At 39.2% G+C, this 18,189-nt stretch overlaps 1 pseudogene; it reads left to right on the top strand.

Annotated features, from left to right (window-relative positions):
• Positions 1 to 6,143: 6,143 nt before the first annotated feature.
• LOC137778015 (14 kDa phosphohistidine phosphatase pseudogene) lies at positions 6,144 to 6,519 on the top strand (annotated as a pseudogene).
• Positions 6,520 to 18,189: the final 11,670 nt, after the last annotated feature.

The raw sequence follows: 18,189 nt of genomic DNA, 5'->3' as shown, positions 1-18,189 counted from the left end.
CTTACTGGTGGACAGGGTCAGATCCTGGGCCTAGTGCTGGCCCACTGATGGGCAGAGCTGGGTTCTGACATCTCTAGCTGCAGGGCCGCAGGGGTCCTGGAGCTGCTGTTGGCCCACTGGTAGGTGGAACCAGGACCTGAGGTCACTGGCTGCAGTTCCCAGGGGTCCCTGAGATGGTTGGTGAGGCTGATCCTGGATCTAGTACTGGCAATACAGGGCATCTGGGGGCTTAAGGGGTCCTAAGGAAGCCAGCCTGATGGTGGGTGGGGGCAGGGCAGAGTCCTGAGGCTAATAGGCTAGAGGGAGGATTCGAAAATGGCACTTGCCAGCACCAGTTTCCATGTGGTAGATCCAGCTCCCCAAAATGGCTTCCACCAGTGTCTGTATCCCCAGGGTGAGCTCCGGTTGCCTCCTGCCTCTCTGGGAGCCTCTCCAAGATCAGCAAGTGGGTCTGACCCAGGATCCTTTCAAATTACTGCTTCTGCCCTGGGTCTTGGAGCATGTGAGATTTTGTGTGCACCCTTTAAGAATGGAATTTCTTTTCTACAGCCCTCTGGCTCTCCTGAAATAAGCCCTGATGGTCTTTCAAAGCCAAATGTTCTAGGGGTTCATCTTCCCAGTGCAGGACCCCTGGGCTGGGGAGCCCAACGTGAGGCTCAGTCCCCTCGTTCTTTGGGGACAACCTCTGCAGTTGTAATTATCTTCCCATTTGTGGGTTGCCTACCCCAGAGTTCTGGGTCTTTATACCACATCTCCACCCTTCCTACTTATCTCAATGTGGTTTCTTCTTTATGTCTTTAATTATAGAAGATCTTTTCTGCTCATCTTCAGGTCTTTCTCATCAATAGTTGCTCTGCAATTTTTATAATTTTGGTGTGCCTTTGGAAGGAGGTGAGATCAGGTGCCATCTTGGACACCAGAATCTTAGTCACAAGAAGGCTATCAGAAGCAATGTGATTACAGGCTTCCTTGGCATATCCAAAAGGAGAGAGATGTTCAGTTTCTCCTCTTAAAATCAACAACTAATAAGATATTGACAAGCTTTCTTAATTAATTTCCTCACAGGCTAAATTTCTTGGACATCTCTGTTCACCTGGACCAAAATGGCTCTTCAGAAATGCAATTGATTTACATAATAGGAAAATTCCAGAAACAGAAAACTATTATTTGCATTGGTAGACTCTAAAGTGTGAAATATTCTTGGTAGGTGTGGTAATTAAGCAAAAGTAAGAAGTACACATTTGTTCACTTCTAAAACATTTCAGATCATGGATAGATCTTAGATCTAGAACACTGATGACCTTCCAAAATTCAAAATAAGTAATTCTAAGGTTGGTATCATTTCAACTGAAAAATATAACCTTTTAGAGATATTAAGTATAGAATTATTACCCTGTTTGGTCAGAAGAAAGATACCGTAGACTTCAATTCAACATCTAATTATGATAGATGCAGTCTAATTTCAAGCTAAAATAAATATATTTATTCTTGCTTAATTCTCCTAACCATAAATTTCTTCTGGAATAAAAGAAACATTTGAACATTAAAATGGTATTTTTAATATTTATCTTTTTTTTTTTTTACAAAGAACCTTAACTTTACATGAAAGCATCAAAAACAGCATACTCATCTAAGGTCAAATATGTTATTTACTTATCAATTTGGTTTCTTTAAAAAATTCAGTTGTTAAAGAATTATGGCTTCTTGCAAGTAGTTAATAGGTTATAATATGTAGACAAACTTAGAACAGTTCAGGATAGAATGATTTTAAATAAAATTTAATACCTTATTGTCCTATGACCACTTATTTCTTTGGTAACACTTGCACTTTTTTTTCTGAAAAAGTGTTTGGAATTGACTGGACTAAGAATTTTATAGCTCGCCACATTTTGCCCCAAGGCGAGTTGGCAGGGAGCAGAGACTGGCTGTTAAGTCTCAGTAACCAGAGGAGCCTGGTGTTTCCTTGGCAAAGTAAATGTGGACCTAATTTCTGGCTCTAAGCAGGGAAGAGAAATAGAACAATGACCAATGGTGGCTGTATGAATTTTATTTTCCTCTCCTTTAAAACTCCTTTTATAAAAAGTTACAAAAGTTTTCTACATAGGAAGACTAGTGCTAGCTAGTCCCTTCCTTGTGCTAGCTTTCTTTCTTCACTTAGATTTTCTTTTCCCTATATCTTACTTTGTAGGTATAATTATATCTTTTTTCATTGCCTTGGTATTCTATTAGATTATATAAGTGAGGACAGGACCACATTTTTAATATTTTTTTACTACCCCTCTTCCTTTATAATCTCCACATCCTAGGAACTTTATTGATAGTCTTGAGCAACTTTTAAAAAATTATTGATTGCAAATCATTTGGGTAAAGCTTCACCAATTAAGACTGATTATATAATTCAATCTGAATTAATTATGAAATAATTAATACAATTTTATTCCTCTCACGAATATAATATTTATTTATCATGAACATTAATGAGAGAAATCTGCTTTAATGTACACATAAGAATGATCTGCATTGGCTTATGACTTGTTGAATTAGAAATAGTTTCTTCTAAAGTGTTTGAGTATAACTCTTCTCTTAATTAGTTTAAATGTGAACACACAGCTACTTTACTGAGCTCTTTGAGAACAGGAAGTGAGTACTTATCTCTGTGAACCTATCACTTAACAAGTCCTGGGACATAGTAGTTACTCAATAAATGCTTGTCAAATTAAATTTTATATGTAAATGAGTGACTAGCATTTGTTAAGAAAGAAAATCTTCCTCATTCCTAGCAGAAATGGCACAGAGACTGTATTAGTTTGCTAGGGCTGCTGTAACAAAGTACCACAAACTGAGTGGCTTAAACAACAGAAATGTATTGTCTCACAGTTCCGTAGGCTAGAAGTCTGAGATCGAGGTATTGGCAGAGTTGGTTCCTTCTGCAGTCTGTGAGGGAAGGATCTATTCCTCTCCTTGGCTTGTAGATGACTCTGTTCTCTATGTCTCTTCACATTATTTTCTATCTCTCTGTGTCTGTGTCCAAATATCCTCTTCTTCTAAGTGCTCCGGTCACAGTGGATTAGAACCCACCCTAATGACTTCATTTTAAATTGATTAGCTCTGTAAAGGCCCTATCTCCAAATAAGGCATTCTGAGGGACTAGGGGTTAGAGCTTCAACATATAAATTTTAGGGGGTCACAATTCAATTCATAAGAAACACTGAAAGACTAGGGTCTGAATTAGTATTTGTGTGGCATAACTAAATAAATGTGTTCATGCTCCAAAAACTACACTGGAATATAGTATCTAGGTCAGTGTCCAGTCTCTACCTTCAATAAGGTGCCTCTAGGGAAGTTTGCATTACAAAATATTAATCAGGTGAAAACAGCACTCAAAGGGTGAAACAGAGATATATCAGTGAGGATGCTTTGAACTGTGAGTAAAAGACATCCTCAGTTTAAACAGACTTAAGCCATAAAGATATTTACTATTATACATGACTAGAAATCCTGAGGTAGACAGTCTATAAGACTATTTAATTCAGTGTCTGAAGGACCCTGTTTCTTTCCATTGTTTTCCTTGCCTAAGCATGTCAGCTTTGTACATAGCAAAAAGCTCTGGTAATGGTTACCAGATGGCTGCAGCAGGCCCATACATTGTAACCTGACATGATAAAATAAAGGGCACAGAGGGAAGCTGTGATTTCCTTGTGTATTTTTTTAAAAAGTAGGAAAATATTTACCAGAAGTCTTCTAGCAAACGTTTCCTCATGTGTCATTGCTCAGTACACCCATGTCTAAAACAGTTACCAGCAAGGAGAACAGAAAAATCATGACTGGCCTAGACTAGTCAGGATTTACCTCATGGGAATGGGCATGAGACCAATGTCTCCTGATGCACATGGACATGTAGAAAGGGGTGGGTACCTGAACAAAAGTAGGGCTCTTTCAATAAGAAGGGAAAACGGATATGGAGTAGACAACCAACACTATCACATAAATCAAACTTCATACCTCCTTTTTCCCACATACAATCTAAAAAAATGTCCATACCTACGTGAGACACATTCATTATCTCTCCAGTGGGAGACATCCCAAAGTCTCAGCCAGCAACCACATCCAGCGCCGAGGCCAAGAGCTCTCTGTCAGGTCTGGACGTGGCTCCTTGTGAACCCATGGCTTAAAGTTTTCCACCTCAGACATTTTCAATATGAAATAATAGAGAAGGAACAAGATAAATATAATTGAAACTCTTATTTGGAAAGGGGAGAATGGAAATGACATTCAGTGGATATTGGCCCATAGCCCATATCATATCCTGTTAGAAAGAAGAGAGGACTGCCCACCCTAGTAGTGATGAGTCCCTTGGTCAGCCAATATGGTAGTCTCTGATTCTGTTTTCTGGGATAACCCATTGCCTTCCATTGCCCTTAGTTCTGTTCTTTTGGGAACATCTTCCTTGTTCATTGTCTTCTTTGGCCACATTTGAAACAGGTCTTAGGTAGTTTAGCACTTCTTGTTAGTGTGAGTTTGGGGTGCTGGGAGGGTGCCTAAGGAATTGAACTATCACAGAATTGCTCATTGCTGTGGATTGGCCAAGGCTTAGAATTTCTTTGATAGTCAATTCCCTAAGAGACTTAGTGGATCCTGATTTCTTTTGGCTAATTCCACAAATCAGTAAATACGGTCAGAGAGCCCAACTAGACATAGTCTTTGGGTCTGAGCACTTCAGTCTTCTAGCCATAGACATCTCTCTGAGATCTGCCCATTCCCCTAGTTCACATTTTGATGACCTATGTTGCCAGTGTAATTGAAAACAATGAATGTCGATAGAGAAGCCCCTTCTGTAAACCTATATTTGACATAAAACTAGGTGCCTTTGTCCAATGTAAGTTATTTAGCAGGACATCTATAGAAGAAACTTTGACAACTAAGTTTATCTCCTACTACTGCCTCCCACGTCCTTCTCTGTTTTCAGCTTAAACTTCCGTCTTTGTTATACGTTTTTAGTGAAAACCATAAGAAGTAGTCAACATTTACTAACATTCTCGTTCTTACTACCATTTTCCCTAATACTAGACACTACTACAATACTTCAGTTGTTTTCAAATTCAAACAACAGAATACCCCAACTCAGATTATCTTAAACAGTGAGAATATTTGTTATTCAGATAATAAGAAGGCTGAAAATAGTGTTCTATCAGTTAAATGACATTATCAAGGCCTCGGGTTTTTTTCCATTTTTCTGTTTTGTCATTTTAAGCATATCAACTTTGTTCTCAGGCTAGCTTCTCCCGTGGCTGCACCAGGTTCATACAACCTATCCTACATAATGTCCAGTGGAAGAAGCTAAGCCCAGGTATTGGGTAGACAACTAAAATGTTCACTATAAATGTCTAGATAGAAGAGTGCTGATGGTTAACGCTAAGAAAGATAGCCAATGGGTACATCCGGTTAGAAGCAAAGGTGGTAGGCAAAAGTGGTAGAGAATTGCATCTTTTAGAATACATTCAGCTGCAAATAACAGAAACCCAACTGAAAGTGGTGGCTTAAACAGTAGGAAAATTTACTGGTTTGGACAACTGGAAGTCCAGAGGTAGACTGGGCTTCAGGTATGGTTAAAACTCAGTTCAACAACATCATCAAGGACCCAGGATAACATCAGTTCTATCCTAAAGTGGTTTCCTCATAGTCATAGGGTGGTAGTAACAATTGAAGCTACATGCTTCTTTGTTTAAAAAAAAAAAGCCATCTCTTCTAATGACTCACTTATAAGTGAGGAAACTTTTCCTAGAAGCCTCCAAACAATCTTCTTGGCATGTCTTATTGGCCTAGGAACAGTCATGTGCCTATTCCTAAACCAGTCTGTTTCTAAAGGAATGCCATGTGCTGATTGGTTTAAGCATTAGGTCCTAGACCAATTATAGGCAAAAAAGGATCAGATTGTATTGACTGAGGCAGACTTATCAGGGCCTGCCTCACATGTCTAGGTCAGTTCCTTAAACCAAGTGGCTGATGCACGGTGTCAGGAGGTGGGATAGATGTTGAAGAGATTACCTCAGTGTCTACTACACAAGTGGAAGCCAACATTAAAGGATACCCCGTGTCACGTGGGGAAGGGCCGCGGGCCGCAGTGGCGAGCACACTCCGGGAACATGGCAGCGGCGAAACTCACCCAGATCCCTGACGTGGACATCGACTGCGACAGCGACTTCAAGTATGTGCTGATTCGAGTCCATGCGGGGCTGCCCTCTGGGGCCCTGGCCAGGGAGAGCAAAGAGATCATGAGCAGCTACAGGTGGGCGGAGTACCACTCCGACGTCTACGGACAAGGTATCAGGCGAGATGCAGAAGGGCTATGACTGCGAGTGCCTGGGGGGTGGGTGCATCTCCCACCAGAGCCAGGACAAGAAGATCCACGTGTAAGGCTACTCCATGGGTTATGGTCGCGCCCAGCACTCCGTCTCCACTGAGAAGATCAAAGCCAGGTACCTTGACTACGAGATTACCTGGGCCAACGACGGCTTCTGAGACCCATCCAAGGCTGGCCGCCTCCAGCAGCCCACTGGAACTCTGCCCTCAAGGCCACCTCCCAAGGGTTTGAGCTGCACCCCTTGGCACTTTGCCGCCCTGGCCAAGCCTCAGTGCCCGGGGTTACCTCTCTAGGGAGAATTAAAAGCATTGTCACCTCCACTGGTCCCTGAAAAAAAAAGAAAAAAAAAATTAAGGGACAAAAGATAAATGGCAAAGTACAAGCATGAAACAGGGCAATTCAGAGCAGGGTGCTGGCTGGAGCATGCCTTTTCTGTCTGGACAGTTTGACCACATAAGAAATAGAAGCTTCAATAACCAATATCTGACATTTTTATCTAATATTTCATTGTATGTATGATACAGCAGATACCTTTAATTATAATTCAGTTCATTAAATTCTTTTATCATTTCTCAAAAATTAAATTTCCTGTCAGCATCCTAAAAATGGCAATGTGACATATATGTGAGGAAGTACTAAGTATTTTACAAAATTGAGAATTTTAAGATTTTAAAATTTAAATTGTCAATAACATTTATAGAGTTCAGTGTAAACATAGCTCTACACTAATCCCTGGAAGCATTTTACATTAAATAAAATGTTTATTTATTAAGTCATTTTCAGTCAGACCTGTGATTACTAGGGGTGCATGCAGTGTTAAGACCATAGATGTGGAGCATGTGTAGGGATTCTAGAATTTCATTTTAATCATCTTTGAAGATGTATAATTTTTTTTTCAAGAAGTCAAGAAGCTCACAATAAAAGACATTTTATGTTTAAATTTTTTTTTCATTATCCCAGCACCGTTGGGATTATTTTGGCATGACATTTACGTTACAGAATTAAGAAGAGGGGAGCATACTTCTTGAGTAGCACATGGGCTTCTACTATGGTGGTTCTGCCTTTGTTTTCAGTGTTATTTAAATCCAGGATGATGGAAGTGCTTTGGAGTGATTTTTCTAAAACTTAAATCTGATCATGTTCCTCCTCTGCTTCAAACTCATCAGCAGCCACTCACAGCCCTCACGTTGGATCCCAGACTCCTTAGTTCAGCCACAAGGGCCATCAGGAGAGACCCCCTACTTACCTTTCTGTTTCCTTCTCTGACTCATCTCCCTACTCCCAGTCCATATTCCAACTATACTGATGAACTATTCGCAGTTTCCCCAATCACCAAACTCTTCCATGCTTCTGCCAGGAGCACCTTTCATCCTCCTTTCCTCCTAATCAGCTCTCTTCTTTAGGATGCTCATCCAAGATCATCACTTCCAGTTTAGATGACCCTCCTAGGAATACACATGTCTCCCTGGGCTGATGTCTGCCCTTGCACTACCTACAACGTATTCTGTTGAAGATGTTTATTCTTCTTCCCCATTAGAAGACCAGGTCACCTTCGCCTTTTTACCTCCCTGCAGAGCTTAATAAAATATTTGGCAGTTAATAGGCACTTAATAAGCATTTTTGGGCTGAATGAATTTACTTTTTCTTACATTTGCTCGTAATTAAAATAGCTATCATTTGTTAAAAAGCTTTTACATGCAAGCACTGTAGTAGATGCTTTACATTTTTTATCTCATTTAATTTTCACAGTTGTCATGTGAGTGGGAATCACTATCCTCGTTTTAATGGATGAGGAAATAGGCTTAGAGAAGTTCAGTAATTTATCTAAAATTAAGTAACAGAGCTGGGATCAACCTCAAGTCTGTCAGGTTCCAGAACTCTGCTTTTTTTCTCCATGCAACACATTATGGAGATCCTCCCTAATACCTAAGGATGAGAGGGTGCCAATCTCACAGTTATTCCAAGCAGATATACAGACCGTAAGCAGTGTTCCAAGATAAGCAGGCATCATTCCCATGGCTTAGAGTTATCATCACCTTCAGAAAAGAATACTAATCAGAAGCTGGAAGTATAGGAAATAGGATTCAGATCTTCAGGAATCAAGATCCAGAGATAAATCAGCTCTCCAGACAAGTGGACTGGGTCTCAGTGTAAGGCTCCATCCCAGCAAGGAATTGGAATACTAAGGGGGGAAATTGAAGCCAGAGATTGAAATGTAGCCAAGTTGACAGGGTTAGGGACTAACATATGGCCACCCAGGGATCACCAGATACCAAGTCTATGACAGCAAGGCTAATTCTTAAGTCTCACTTAAAATATGGTGAATCTTTTAGTGTATTTTCCACCCTAGACCCAGGAATTGAGCAATGATGTGGGAGATATCGGCACAGCCTATCTCCCTGGGGAGTCAGGCAATGAGTCAAGGGAAAAAAATGTGCTGAGCAGTTTCCTAGATGAGAATGTCTGTCAAACAGTTGCTAAATCAGTGTTTAGGAAGAGAAAACTAATTTCTAACTTGATCCTTCCTGAACTTAAAAAAAGAAAGAGTCCTTAATTATAGTCTGTATTGACTTTTTTTTAAAGTTTTTTAAAAAATTTTTTTGATTTATTTTCTAGCTGCGTTGGGTCTTCGTTGCAGTGTGCGGGCTTCTCATTGCAGTTGCTTCTCTTGCTGCGGAGCATAGGCTCTAGGCGTACAGGCTTCAGTAGTTGTGGCATGCAGGCTCAGTAGTTGTGGCTTGCGGGCTCTAGAGCGCAGGCTCAGTAGTTGTGGCACATGGGCTTAGTTGCTCTGCGGCATGTGGGATCTTCCCGGACCAGGGCTCGAACCTGTGTCCCCTGCGTTGGCAGGCAGATTCTTAACCACTGTGCCACCAGGGAAGTCCCGCTTTTCTTGATGGACTACTTTTCCTTTGTTTCTGCATTCCCTCACTTCTCTAATTGTTAACTTCTTGGGCCTCCTCTTTGGAACTTGGGGCAGGCTTAGGAGACTAAGGCTTTTTTTCTACAAATAATAAATGGGGGACACAGAGGGACATTTGTACCCAGGAAGGCCCCACAGGGTTTTTCTTGGTTTCAATACCCACCTTTCTTTGATACTCCTCAATCCTGAGGGGAATGGGGCGGGACATGAAAGGGAATAAAGTTTTGGACAGAGAGGTTAATTATAAACTCATGAGAGGAGCTCAGTTTTAGGTGGATTCAGTTTCAACCTTTGTTGCTAGTCTAGCTCTGACTGTTTGCTCAAGTTCTGTTTACAAGTCTCTGTCTGATTTTCTGAGACCTGTTTGTGCTTCAGTTTGGTTAACTGAGTTTCTGCCTTGCTTCCTTGTGGCTGGTATCTGACTTAGTATCCTCAACAGCCAGAGTCCTGTTTTATTATCCATCTCCACTATCAACCCTTTTCAGGGACTGGAGTCTGTCCCTGAACACCAGCCAGGTGGCTAAAGTTACTTGCTGATGAGCATCCCTGATGCAAACTCTCTGCCTGCTAGAACTTCCAAACTGCTTTCCTCTGGGTGCCCTATTTTCTCCCTTTTAGGGTACCCTACTCTGAGTATCAGAACCCAAATGATATCAACTATTTGAATTTATATATTGCTATAGCCTGTAGATATCATGCTGCTCTATACTTTACCCCAGCACCTTGAGAGAGGACTATCTACTCCCAACCTCTCCTGTAGGCTGTACCTCATCTGGTGGATAGGTCTAATTCTAGGAGCTGGTGACTCAGAGGCGGCTCCATTAGGAAGCAGTTAACTCAAACTGTGTATCTAGAATTTACTTTGTCTTTAGTTAATGGAGCTTCCTAGACTTCTAGCACTTGATGGAAATGAAGCAATCTAGAAATTTTGAGGTTAAGCATTATTTTAGAGTGGAAATATTATCAAGTGGGAACATGAATAGAATAGCAATATCAGGTCACGTTATGCATTTTTTGAAGTAATTTTTAAAAAATTTTAAAATTGGGACTCTATGTGGAATTCAGTTGCTTCCAAACATTAATATCTTGGGACTTGATGTAATCCTATTCACATATGATTCACATTATTCAGTTTAAAGGGAAGGAAAAGTAACCATTTTCTTCAAATGAGAAACATAACTCAAAAGAAAAAATTTCCAAACACATGAAAATTAATTTGCATATTCTTTGGAGATAGGAAGAATTTATTTTAATTAATTTCAGCATCCTTCAAGAATGAACACACAAGGAAAAATATTCTTTCTTGACTGTGAAACAATATGACAGGCTCCAGCCTCATTTTCTCTGCCTCTGCCATCTTGGCTTCCCACCAGCTGGGTTCAGGTTTTCTAGTGGCAGGTGTGGTCCCATCATATCCCAGAGTGCTCGAGCCTGCAGGCTGGATATTCTAAAGAACCTCAGCATACAAAGGCCTCTCCTTCACTAAGCTCAGTGTCATATCAACACCCTTGGGCCAATAGCTCTTCCTGCATATTCTTTCAACAAACACCTAATATGCCAGGTTCTGAGGCAGGCACTGGGCAGAGGCAGATCCATGTTTTGTGTGATCTGAAGCTTATATAATTTGGAGACCCTCTTTAAGAAAAAGAGCATTAAATTACAAACCAAAAGCAGGTATGAAAATGAATAGAGAAAGGAAATCATGACAAATTTAAGTTTTTAAAAGCTGATAAATTCCACGAAAATCACATCTATAAAAACAGTATTTTTTAACTTATTGTCTGACAAAACTCTATAATACTTTCCCCCTATTTTTGTCTGTACAATCCTTGATAATTTCTTCATATAACAATAATTTTTGTGAAAATTATTTCTATAGAAATACATTTTTCTATAGAAATAATGGAGAGACCTCTTGCATGGTTGATCAAAAATAATTTTTTAAATTAAAAGTTTAGAAAAATTTCTTTCAATCTCACTACTTATTATTAGTAATGTCATGTAAGTTTTTAAGATTTAGGAAAACTTCCATCAAGTTTTCTTCATATCTAAGCAGTAAGATTTGAGGAATTTCAACTCTTCTTATACAGGGGCTAATCTTAATACTGTGAAGTGTCATTGATGTCCTCATTGTAGTGGTGTCTTATGAGTTTTGTTTTTTATTAAAGTATAGTTGATGTACAACATTACATAAGTTGCAGGTGTACAATATAGTGATTCACAGTTTTTAAAGTTTATATACTCCATTTATAGTTACTATAAAATATTGTCTATATTCCCCATGTTGTATAATATATCCTTATAGTTTATTTTATGCCTAATATTTTGTACCTGTTAAACCCCTAACCTTATGGTACCCCTTCCCCCTCCCTCTCCCCACTGGTAACCACTAGTTTGTTCTCTATATCTGTGACTCTGCTTCTTTTTTGTTATATTCACTAGCTTGTTGTATTTTTAAATTCCACATATAAGTGATATCATACAGTATTTGTCTTTCTCTGCCTGACTTATTTCACTTAGCATAATGCCCTCCAAGTTCATCCATGTTGCTGCAAATGGCAAAATTTCATATATATATATATATATATATGTATGTATATATCTATCATATATATATGTATATATATATTCATTTGTTGTTGGACACTTAGGTTGCTTCCATATCTCGGCAGTTGTAAATAATGCTGCTATGAACATTGGATTGCATATATCTTTTCGAATTAGTGTTTTGGGGGTTGTTTTGGATATATACCCAGGGGTGGAATTGCTGGGTCATATGGTAGTTCTAATTTTAGTTTTTAAGAAACCACCATACTGCTTTCCACAGTGGCTGCACCAAATTACATTCCCACCAACAGTGTACAAGGGTCCCCTTTTCTCCACATCCTCACCAACATTTGTTATTTGTGTTGTTTTTTTTTTAATTTACTTATTTTTATTATTTATTTATTTATTTTTTGGCTGTGTTGGGTCTTCGTTTCTGTGCGAGGGCTTTCTCTAGTTGTGGCAAGCGGGGGCCACTCTTCATTGCAGTGCGCGGGCCTCTCACTATCGCGGCCTCTCTTGTTGCGGAGCACAGGCTGCAGACGCGCAGGCTCAGTAGTTGTGGCTCACGGGCCTAGTTGCTCCGCGGCACGTGGGATCTTCCCAGACCACGGCTCGAACCCGTGTCCCCTGCATTAGCAGGCAGATTCTCAACCACTGCGCCACCAGGGAAGCCCTATTTGTGTTCTTTTTGATGATAGTCATTCTGACAGGTGTGAGGTGATATCTCATTGTGGTTTTGATTTGCATTTCCCTGATGATAGCGTTGTTGAGCATCTTTTCATGTGCCTGTTGGCGATATGCATTTCCTCATTGGAAAAATGTCTATCCAGTTCTTCTGTCCATTTTTTAATTGGGTTGTTTGTTTTTATGATGTTGAGTTATATGAGCTGTTTGTATATGTTGGATATTAACCCCTTATCAGCCATATCACTTGCAAATATTTCCTCCCATCTTATGAGTTTTATAATATCTTTATTGATTCAGTATTTTATATCAAATCAGCAAACAATTTAAATCTTTTGTCAGTGTATTTATGTGCTAATACTTTGAGATACATAAAATACTACATAGCAGTTTGTGGGACTTCCCTGGCAGTCCAGTGGTTAAGACTTCACCTTCCAATGCACGGGGGTACGGGTTCGATCCCTGGTCAGGGAGCTAATATCCCTCATGCCTTGCAGCCAAAAAACCAAAACAAAAACCAGAAGCAATATTGTAACAAATTCAATAGAAACTTTAAAAATGGTCCACATCAAAAAAAAAAAATACTGCATAGCAGTTTGTAATACTGCTACAGGTTTCTTCCCCATGAACACAGGGATAATGATAAATTCTATTTCGCCTGATTCTCATTAAAATGGGAAAAAGTGTATAGTGTAGACACAGACCTACTAGAGAATGGACTTGAGGACATGGGGAGGGGGAAGGGTAAGCTGGGACAAAGTGAGAGAGTGGCATGTACATATATACACTACCGAACGTAAAACCGATAGCTAGTGGGAAGCAGCCGCATAGCACAGGGAGATCAGCTAGGGTGCTTTGTCACCACCTAGAGGGGTGGGATAGGGAGGGTGGGAGGGAGGGAGATGCAAGAGGGAAGAGATATGGGGATATATGTATATGTATAGCTGATTCACTTTATTATAAAGCAGAAACTAACACACCATTGTAAAGCAATTATACTCCAATAAAGATGTTAAAAAAATAATAATAAGTATAAAAGTGACATTGTCAAGTTCATATGTACAGAAGAGAACTTCTATTTTGTTTAACATTGATTAAAATTAAATCCTTCACTTATAATTATACACATCTAGTGACTAGAAAAATTCCCCCAGACTAGCTTCTGTTTTCACATCTAGTGACTAGAAAAATTCCCCCAGACTAGCTTCTGTTTTCATATATTTCAATTCTAGTTTCACTTCCACCAGCTGTATACCTCTGTGCTGACCACTTTGGGACCTGTTCACATCATGATACAACCTCTGGCCCCTTCACCTTAGGGCCATGACACACCTTAGGGCCATGATGTCATGGATGAATTAGGGATATTCCTGGGAGCCACTCCTACATTGAGATGGCTAGCAAAAACTTAACTGTACTCAGAAGTGACTATAAACCATGTGAACATTCCCATTAAACCCAACCAGATGTATTTCCAACTCACCTTTCCCTTAGTTGAATCTACGTGCAGCTACTCCAGCACTATACCATAAGAGAAAGTATGAGAAGCTCTTGTGGGGGTATTTTTACTTTGGTTGTGATTGCAGGTAGAATACCTTACTTTTGCAAAGTTTGCAAAAGTATTTGACCATGTGAGCATGTTGCTAGAGCCCTCCTAGGCCTGTATAAGTAAAGGGTCCCAAAGCTTAAACTTCATTAGCTTCACAGAGAATTTACTGCTGTCAGTAGAGAAAAAACTGTTAAACAGTCCTGTCCCATTTTTTTTCTGGGGGTAGAGGGATGCATGAGATAATACAGACAAGGATATAAGCTTCCATATTCTGTGATTTGTCCTTGCATCAACCCTAATGGGACACAGTGTCCCAATGCCAACTGCTGGGCTCCTGTATATACCCAGATTGGCACTTCTTTCCCACCACATCCTCTCTCCCCCACCTCCACCCTGTGCTCTTTGTTTTTATTTTGTTATTTTTTTTGTCTTTGCTTTATTTGTCTATTTGTTGTGGTGGTTCTTGTCTGAAGATCTGTGTTTAGGATCTGAGTGGCCAGAATTACAGGCACACTCTACAGACAGATGTGTGTGATACTGAAGTCTGGCAATGTCAGGAGCAGAAGGCATATGGCTGGATAGGCAAAGAAAGAAACGAGATTTGAAAATGTGAGGGTAGCCAAGGCAGGTAAAATTTGTATAGACCGTAATTATTATTTTTGAAAACCATTTGCAGAATTAGTATAACAAAAAGTAATAACAAAAAGAAAGCAGGATATTTCTTTTCTTTTTTTAAAAAATTAGTTGCACAACTGAACTGTGCGGTTTGTTTCTCTTGGTAAAAACAGAAATGTCCTTCTGATAATATTCATGCTGATCATAATGAATAATGACACAAGTAAATAAAATAGGACTATATCTGTATTTAGCATTAGAAAAAAGGGAGTCCTTAAGAGAGCTCTGGGAGAAACCCTGAAGATGTAGTCCAAGTTGTGGCTGCAAGCAGTTTTCACAGGCCTCCCACTACTGCTAAGTCTGTTAAGTACAGAACCATATGTTTCTCTGAAGTGTAAAAGTATAAGTTGGAAATTTTACTGAAAAAATTCTCCTGTTTCCCATGACATGTGTTGATCAGACTTCTTATTGGAAAGTGCATTGGCTAATGTCCTGCGAGTCATACCCGTTAATGATGTATTGCTCATTTTTGCTTTTTGTAATACTTGCCTGTACTGGGAACATCATGGTCCGAAAAATACTACTTGTTTGTTCATGTGTCTGGAAGGGCTGTGTAATTATTCTGGTTATAAAGTGTTGCAACAAACATCTGCACACGTGCTAGATATTATGAGTTCTATCTAAGGTTAAAAGATAAAGAGCTAATGATATTGGCCCCCAAGTGTACTAATCGTATTGACTTAGTATTTTGGTTCCATAGTCTGGAATTACTTATATTTACCATCATTTTAATTGACAGAAGTTGGATCCTGGTCGGTCCTCAAGTTTACCTCCAATTTTAGGTAATGCTGCTCTGATGTATTCTTGTTATAAATATATCTTTTAAAGAAGTCTGTTCTGTAACAGCCAATGAAAATAAGTCACACCTTTGATTTTCACAATTTCAGTGCCCTTTATTAAGATGATCTTTTAAAATAAGTCAAAATTACTTTGGTCTAAGATAAAAACAAATCCTCTCCAATCAACACGTTTTTCATCTTTATTTTGTCCAATTGTTTTACCAATAGGAATAGGTAGAAGAACTTCTCATTCAATTTTTCTACTCTACTTGCTTAAACACACTTTGCTAGTGGTGTGAGAATCCAGGTGACCCTGAGCAATATTACAAAGTAGGTAATGTTTGTCTTGGATGCCTGCCTCTGTTCCTGAAGTCACCCTTGCCCTTAGGGCCCCATCTCAGGCACTCTATTCTAAAATTTCCCTTTCAGTTCCTAGTATGTCTTTCTGTAAGATCATGGGTATCATATTTTCTTTCCCTCATTTAAATTTACCTGTTCTGTGTTGATTTTCCTTAAGATCCCAGGATACAGTAGTTCATGTAATTTCTTAAAAAGTCACTGCAGATGTACTCATAGGAGAGAGCTAGAGTAATCGTGAATCAAGAAACATAAGAATCTACTAGAAATGATGCCCTCTCTTCATTTATATTGTGTTGATCGTTCACTCATTTGACACACGTATTGAGCACTTATTATGTGCCAGAAATTGTTCTAGGCACTTGAAATACATCAAGTACCAAAAGATAAAATTCCCTGTGCTTGTGTGCTCTCATTTGTACAGTTTTATATCTCTTGAGAGTATGAATCATGCTTTTTCATGTTGTAAGTCATAACATCAGTGCATGCAATTTGGATTTTTTTTCATACTGTTTCCACTGATCATGCTTTATGTCATGTCTGTATTACTTGATGAAACACAATTCAGTGTCTTAGATGCGGTCATTGAAGTGGCTGATCAGTGACAGACTTGTTTCTCACCTTATTGAAAACAAAGTGAGGGGCTGACAGGTTAAAGTTCACCATTTTCATAGAAGAGAGGATGCAGATCAGGGTCTAATGAGGCTGTACTCAACACATATATTTGGCACCAGCCATATCATGAGCAAATCCTAGCCATTAAAATTCCTGGCTTAAATTTTCCTGAAGGTTTGGATTAAAATGCTTACATAGGTGCCTTCTTCAAAACTGTATAGAGCCATCAATCTAAAGACAGTCCAGGGCTTCCCTGGTGGCGCAGTGGTTGAGAATCTGCCTGCCAGTGCAGGGGACGTGGGTTCGGGCCCTGGTCTGGGAGGATCCCACGTGCCGCGGAGCAACTGGGCCCGTGAGCCACAACTGCTGAGCCTGTGCGTCTGGAGCCTGTGCTCCGCAACAAGAGAGGCCGCGATAGTGAGAGGCCCGCGCACTGCGATGGAGAGTGGCCCCCGCTTGCCGCAACTAGAGAGGGCCCTCGCACAGAAACGAAGACCCAACACAGCCAAAAATAAATAAATAAATAAATAAATTAATTAATAATTTAATAAAAATATAATAATAATAAAAAATAAAGACAGTCCATAATGGGACTGAATTTTTTAATTCAAATATTCATTTTCTGCTTAACTGATTATCACATAGAGAAAAAACTGAAATGGGAACATAAAAATTTAGAATAAGGGATTTGTCTGTGGAAAACATATACCTTTTAAAAAAACATTTAGCTAAAGCCAGGTCAGTGTGATTAATCTTGCTTTCAGAACATGAAGCTGTGCTACCAAATGTGTACTCTGTTTTTCCTAATCAAAATGTATATATTGTTACCATGATAATTCTGTCTTGATGTATTTTTTATATGACTTTGGCTTGCTACACAATCATATAAAACTCAACTCCCCCCCATAAAAAAAAAACCCCAGTGTTAAACAGTTCAAGTTTCTCCCTATGACCTAAATTAAAACTTGTAAGGTTCAAATTAGGAGACAGGAAATGAATCAAAGAAGATACCGTGGTTTTTTTGCGTCAGTTAAGTTGGAGTGTGCTTGCATCTGGAAGATGCCTAACTTTAAGTTTAAAAAAAGAGGAGAACAGAGGAATATGATAAACCTTTCCTAAAATATAACACTCTAAGAAAAAAATTATCTGCAGGAGTGTTACATTAAGAACTTTATAAATATTAAAATAGAAGAGTAAATGTATATAATGTAATATTTATGGATCCTTAATTTAAATGCCAGTTTAGTATCCTTTCAAAATACTGACAAAAAATGGCACTCTACCCTTCAATAATAAATGAGCTTAGCTCTCCACACAAGTGAGAGGGAGGCAATGACTCTGGACTCAAGCCAAGTAGTCAGCCTAGGTGTGTACAAGAAGCAGAGGGGGAGAAAAGGAGGAAGGAGGAGATAATTCCTCTGGTACAAAAAAGAACCTGTGAAGGAAAAGAGAGAAATTCTCTCCTCTGTGTCTAAGAAACACATTTTTGCTAACTTTGAATAGGAAAAATAAGAATGTATTTAAGTATTCTTATGAATGAGAAAAAACCCAACTCAGTGAAGTTGAAGAGCAAATCTGATGGAGAAATAGATTTTTAAGAACTATTTTTAAATGTTTAAAGGGGATAGTTTCATTTACTTCACAATAATTAGCACTTATTGAACCTCATATGCTAAGCACAGCCAAAATCTTTTTATAT

This window comes from Eschrichtius robustus, chromosome 15 (assembly GCF_028021215.1).
Source record: "Eschrichtius robustus isolate mEscRob2 chromosome 15, mEscRob2.pri, whole genome shotgun sequence".
NCBI lineage: Eukaryota > Metazoa > Chordata > Mammalia > Artiodactyla > Eschrichtiidae > Eschrichtius > Eschrichtius robustus.
Note: the sequence above shows the minus strand (reverse complement) of the source record. Positions and strands in the feature narration are given on the sequence as shown.